Consider the following 6,561-nt stretch of genomic DNA (forward strand, 5'->3'; position numbering starts at 1 on the left):
GGTCCTGTGACCTCAGTGACTGTTGTTCTAAGGTGTTCTACTTAATAGGCCTGCCCGCAAGACTGGAGGTGAACTTCAGTATGGATAGTGGTGGAAAAGCCTTGAAGGTTAACCTAAACTTGTCATGCTAGGGTCCACCTGCTGGTGCGAAGACACCAGGTCTTCGAAGGAGTTGCGAAGCCTTCTAAGGTCTAGCATGTGATTGTGCTCTCGCAGGAGTGGTCAGGTGGACTGGTTATTAAGGCTGAACCTGGTTCCCAGTTCCAAATTCAGCAGCTCTGACCATAGTGCCATATCCTCTCCCCCACTGAACACCGTACTGTCCCAATGAGAAAAACTCCCACTGTCTTCAACTACAACCCAATTGTTGCCCGCTATAAACACCTGGATGCGGCTCAATTTAAATTACGCACCAGACAAGAGCAATATGCGGCCTACAAAAAAATAAAAGTAACAACATCCTGGAAAAAGCAAACACTTATAGGGAATGCAAAATCTAGCAAACCATGGGAAATGTAAGCAGGAGCAACATGGTTACCCTAATGCTTTTACGCTCACTATTCAGAAATCAGTGAGTGCTTTTGCCTGAAAAGTTAAGGACACGACTACAGGGCCCTGAATGGACCCATTTCAATGGCCATTGCTTATATCCTTACAAAACGTAAGCAGTATGGTAAAAAGACCACAGGGCATATTATCAAGAAACGGCGTTAAAATTATCGCCGCTTTAGCGGCAGGAAACTGCCGCTAAAGCAGCGATAATGGGCTTGATAATATGCCTTTGTGAATTTCCATAGAAGCCCATGTTCTGGTGTGAACAAGGGCTTCTATTCTCAAGGGCATATTATCAAGCCCATTATCGCCGCTTTAGTTTCCTGCCGCTAAAGTGGAGATAATTTTAACGTTGTTCTTGATAATATGCCCCCACATCCCTGGACGCAGAGCCGCAGCACACACTTTATTGTCCAATCCACACATTTTGGTACCTCCAGGATTGGTGCACTAGTTCCAAGTCCAGGGAAAACAAAGACAAGAAAATAAAAATAGCACTTCACTGTCAAACTCTGTAAAAGTGGTGCTAATGTGTTTCAGATTAAATAAAATCAATTTGGCCAGTTTGCTACCACTCTGTTTAACTTTATTTAGTTATTTATCCATTTTTCATATTTTTAGACTTTTATTCCCAATGCTGCACTTTGGAATTGAAATGTCAGCAAAAGCGTCTTTCTTTTTTGGATCCATTTCACAGGGAAGCAAATAAAAGAAAGGAGAGAAAGAGAGTGAGAACCCCGTCTTGAAGTCACGGTTTTCATGGGCGTCCGCAGTGGGGGGGCAAGCCCATGGAATTGGTGACAGAATAAAGATCTCTACTCACTCACTACTGCGTTGGGATCTTCTTTTCAACAATGACATTTGCTAGTCACTTCCTTCTCTTGCTTGACAATCGTTATACATTGTGTTGTCCTTTTGACTAAGTGCTCTGCTAAAACTTCCCTGCCTCTTCCAGAAGGGCTGTTACCTGTTGATCACTTGCTACTTCGTCTTCCCCTTGCACCCCCATTTACTTTTTATATTTCAGGTTCTTTTTATGTCTCCTTATTGTATTGTACTCATGCCGTTTCCTCATGTCAACGTTAGTTATTTTGTACAGCGCTCTGATAACCGTCTGGGTCTTGTTCACTCTTTATAAAATGTTTCAAATAAATAAAATGTGTTCTCTGATGGAACGCAGTGTGCTCTATGTACATTGACGTATCTATTTGGGGGTCTTATTTGTTGGTCCTTAAGTTAGTCTGCAGGAACTCCCACCCCTCTCACTCGTTTCTTTTGATTAGTCTCTGGGTGCTGCTTCTGCATCTTCCTCTCCATCACTGATAACAGAGGTGCAAAGCATTTGCTTGGTTTTGTTGTGGTTATTCCAACTGCATTTACAGTGTTTTTCCAATAACACCATCAGTCAGTGTGGCTGTATTTATGCTGGTAATAAGAATTTTATATTCCGATAATATATATTCCACGAGCAGATTTGTTGATGTAATTTCAATGCCATTATACACTCTGGTTTCCCAGTATCACTTGCAAAATGAACATTTGCTTTATTTTTCTAGGAAATTCGTTCTGTGCACTTCTAAGTTTCTACTTCCAGAGTAAGCGCTAACTTTACTCGTAGCAAATATACTATAGAAAACTTCTTTAGAGAAGCAGGAATCATGGCTGGCTAAAGTTATGTTTACTAGTAAGAAGTTATTCACTCACAAAATACGTTGACTACATGTAACTTTTAACTATATTATCTTTCTCCATTTAAATATTAAATTGAAATTTTGACTGTTATGGATATTTTGCTGGCTATCATACTGGGGCCCTCATTACGAGAATGGTGCTATTAATCCTGATATGTATGGTAATTCCTGTTACCACACATATATTGGAATTATGTGCTTTAAAGTTTTATCGCATCAGATAAAAATATCAGGCGCTATAAAACCCTTTCTCCCATGAAAAATCCGCACCTTAACCATTCCGTACTTTAAAGCGAGAAAACAGCTCTCAAAATACTGGAACATGCAGATTTTGGAGCAGTAATCATCAAAATCAATCAAAATACACTTTTAGTGCCCCATTTCACTGCAAAACTGCAAAACCTCGGTATCTGATTGTATTGGATGCGATAACTGTCTATCTATAACTGGGCCACTCATAATGAAGAAAGCCTGTCAGGAGCAGTGGCTGCTGGTGACATTTGAAAGAGGTGAGGCGTAAAAGTTGTGCATGCGTGTTATGTCGTGAGCTAAGCAAGCTTGCCCAACGGACACATGGGAGGTTTGGAGGTTCGCCCCATGAGAAATTTTGAAAAAAAGTAGCAATTGGCAGCTGTAGTTTGCAACATATTTGCCAGCTTGGCAAAGTGAAGAGCCAATATGTCAGGGCCTAACTGATGCTGCGCATGCACAGTATGGCACTTTCCTCCCCCTCCCTCCCCCCAGCCCCTAGAGACCCTAACGTGTGAGTAGTGCACTTTACAAATGCCTGATTGATTGATTGGGTGGGAGAAAGAGTACCGTGGCTTGTGTTGGCATCCACCTGCAGCGCGTGGACTCGACACCAACATCCCAGCAGCACGGCACCAGCCCCTACTGTGCAATCAGATAGGAAACAAATAGGGTAGTGGAAGCACGGCCTGTCAGGCCCTTTGTCTGACCATATTAGGAGAAAAGACACAGCCCTCATTAATTCAATAAAAAACGAGCTGTGAGACGCATGCACACTTCCTCTGTGCTTTAACTAGTCCATTGTTCATGACGAGCTCAGCTCGTCATAAGCACAGCTCCAGTGTGCCTCATGACGAGCTGAGCTCGTCATGAGCATGGAAGGGGTTAAACATCTTACTTTTAAAATTGCTGTTAGTTGACCCGCTATTGAGCTCCGCTGTGGCTGCTGTTCCCATATTCTGAGAGCGGGGCATAATGTGTTCCGAGCCTGAATTTGTGATACAGGACAGGTGGAACATGTGACGGTATCATATATGACGTGTGAATTTAACATCTGTGTTAAACATGCCAGACTGTCGTTCTTAAAAGTGATATTGTGCAACACCCAGATGCTTTTAGAGTGGCATTAAGTGCTATGCAGGTCAATTATAATCTAGTAAATGGCACATTCATTAGCAAGGCAGCAAACATGTATACTAAAACTAATTGGGCTTAAACATACAAACTTGTCAGAAATGTGCAAGATTCAGTATGTGTATTTTAAAAAGCATTTTCTGTCAAATCCAGGATTTGTAAAGCATGGCAAGTCACCCAAGAGGGTATCAAGGCGCTGAATTGTAGGCACATGGAGATTAAGTGATTTGCCCAGAATCACACGATGTTGACGCCAATGCCGAGACTCCAACCTGGTTCCCACCAGCTACGAAGTAGCAGCTCAGGCCGTTACACCACATCCTCTCTTTACACTTTAAGTTTAAAATCATTGAAATGTACATGATATTGGTGGCCAGGGATATTAAACTAATAAAGTTGCCCTTGTGGCTCTCACCCAGCCAGGTTTGCATGCCATGTAATTCAAATTAAATAACTTGCAGGTAGCTGTTAAAAGATAGAATGTCGGCCCCCAGGGGAAGTGAGGTTCACAGGACAGGGTGGGGATAGGTTGACCCTCAGACATCCCCTTGAAGGCGGCTGCAGTCTCTGACTGCATCTGCCTGCAAGGGGATCTCTATTCCCCTTTAAAAGTGCAGGCAGGTACCACCTGCAGAGTGAAAAGCGATTGGCTTAAAGCAGCTGCTCCGTATTTCACGTGAATGTGCTGCCCCCAAAGGCAGCATGAGTTTGCGGCTGCCTTGGTGCAGAGCATTCACCATAATGCAGCGCACTTTCCTTCATTGCGCCGAGTTCACCTTTTTAAAGGTGCGCTCGGCGCAATGAAGGAAAGTGTGCCACACATCTAATGTGGCCCCAGATGCACTTTAGGAGCTGTCACATGGCCCATGGGGACAATGTTCTCTTCTCTAAGTTAGCACGAGAACGCTGCAGACTGTCCGCTGCTTTGCACATGTTACTACACAAGTTGATTTTGCAAATGCCTCTTTTGGCATTTTCACATGAGAACCTACCAATGTGTTCACACTGCAGGTTCCTGGGATTTAGTCTGAACATTGTGAACAAGGTCGAGTAACAATGCCTCTTGTTATTCTGTTCGGTCACCTAGACAAAACATACAGATGCATCATTTGTTTGGGAATACGTACTTTGGTCTTATTGGAGTACATGATTAGGTAGCACACACTTGGAGAGGGACCTTTCAAGGGAGAAGAGCAAGACACCACCTCTACTGTAGATCTACCATCTATAGACTGAGGTATGGGATATGCAGATAACGCCCAGAGATCTTTTAACCACTTGGATGCTAGGCGTTTTCCCGCTGTGTGCTGGAAAATGCCATTTTAGTGGCACCATGACGAGCTCAGCTCGTCATCAGCACACGACCCCCGTGGGTGATGACGAGCTGAGCTCGTCATCAGCATCGAAGGGGTTAATACATAATTATTCTGCTTCTATACAAGAGGAAGGAGGTTAGGCTACACTGTCTTCTTACAATGACAGCTCCTTTTATGATTTATGGACTACTTGCTATGCTGACTGTATTTGTGTTATGCATTTTCCTGCGTATTGTGGCACATATACTGCATATTAGAGCACGTTAGTCAAAATGATCATTTTAAACCTGTTTGTGTCTCTGTCAGATCTTATTGTGGACAAGTACAAGAGTGTTGGCGAAAGGGTTTGTCTTGCAGACGCGATTCCAGGGAGAGTCGGGAGTGTTGTGTTCTGGGGTGTTTAATCACTTGTCTCTCTGTGAGTAGCTAGTCGGTCCTGGGATCATGGGTACTAAGGTGGTAGGATGACTCAGTCCCTATACACTAAGGTCCCGTAATCCTATGCATAGTTCTGTGTTTGTGCAGAATCCCTGCAACAGACCTGCCCCAATTTCTGGTGCCCCTACATGTAAAAAAAAGTCTGCTCCTTTAGAAGATCAGAGGTGGGGAACCACTGGTACGCATAGTGACAGCACATCCACTGTTATGGATGAGAAGGGGAATAGATCCTTTTCTATATACAACCCTTACCCACTCTAGTAGGGCATGCTTTATCTTCGGATTCACTCTAATTCCTAAAGGTCAGGGTGGGTTCGACCGTGTTCCAGGGAGCACTTATGAAGATAGGATGTATAGGGGCATAACTTTAAAGATAAAATTCCTCCCCCACTTTAGTAGTATTCTTTATTAGAAGAGTGGGATGGAAGATTACAAATATATATGTAGGGATATAAGAATGTGATGGTCCTTTGACCCTAGAGCACCAACATGTTTCATCCCTGTTCTACCGGCCTATATGAGGTCCTGGGCTTTCGTAAGGGTGGGTAGCAAATAGGTCATATAAAGAAAAGGGTCAATTCCCCTTCCCATCCATAACAGTGAGTGTGCTATCAATAGGCATACCATTGGTCCCCTCTGATCTTCCGAAGGAGCCAGTCTGGCTCCGGATGGGATACTTTTTTGTTCAATAATATACCACAGGGAGGACGTATCCCTCCACCCTAGCTTTAGAGGACTTCTCTACCCTTCAAGGAGTATTGGACACATCACCCCTTAAAATTTTTGAAGATATTTCTATTATTTGCCATCAGAATTCTAGTTCCAGGTCCCGTTGCTCCATTTTTAATACACCAATACTGAATAATAAACTATTATTCATTATTAATGTAATTTAAAAAATGGGCCGAAAACAAGGACAGAGGAGTCTCAATGACCAAAAGAGTGAGCTGCCCCTTTATCCTTGGCACTGAATTTGCCAACTCTGAGACCAGGTGTCGGATAAGGAGTACGTGGGGTCGCCAATGGCAAGCCAGAGGACAAGTCGTGATCAAAAAGCAGGAGCCTCTAGAAACCAGGGATGATCTTTTATGGAGGATCAGCAACACAGGGATCTAGGCCGACCCCTATCTCCAACGAGAAAAATTGTTTTTTTGGAAGTATGCTTTCCCATGGGGGTGAAC

This window comes from Lissotriton vulgaris, chromosome 3_1, assembly GCF_964263255.1.
Source record: "Lissotriton vulgaris chromosome 3_1, aLisVul1.2, whole genome shotgun sequence".
NCBI lineage: Eukaryota > Metazoa > Chordata > Amphibia > Caudata > Salamandridae > Lissotriton > Lissotriton vulgaris.